Raw genomic sequence first — 399 nt, forward strand, 5'->3', positions numbered from 1 at the left:
AATTTTAATCACCAAAAAATTAAAAAATTAAAGTAACTTTAAAAAAACCATCAACTACCATTATTAAAAATTAAATATTTTAATAAAAGAAACTTATTATTTAAATAAAGCTAAATTCAAAAGGACCTTAATTTTTATTTTACTAGCATATGTAGTTTAAAGTTTTAATTTATGTGAAAATTTGTTAACGTTACAACACATTATCCGCATATTTTCTTTATTATTCTCGCAATTAAAAATCAAAAAAGGCATAGAAAATTGATTGTCAAAAATTATAATGTCATAAAAATTTAATATTAAAAATAAAATAAATCTGAAACAAACAAAAGAAGAAAAAAAATTTATTTATTTTTTGAATCCTTAGCAAATTGATTCAATGAACTATCTATCTATCTATCT

Source organism: Capsicum annuum, chromosome 7, assembly GCF_002878395.1.
Source record: "Capsicum annuum cultivar UCD-10X-F1 chromosome 7, UCD10Xv1.1, whole genome shotgun sequence".
NCBI lineage: Eukaryota > Viridiplantae > Streptophyta > Magnoliopsida > Solanales > Solanaceae > Capsicum > Capsicum annuum.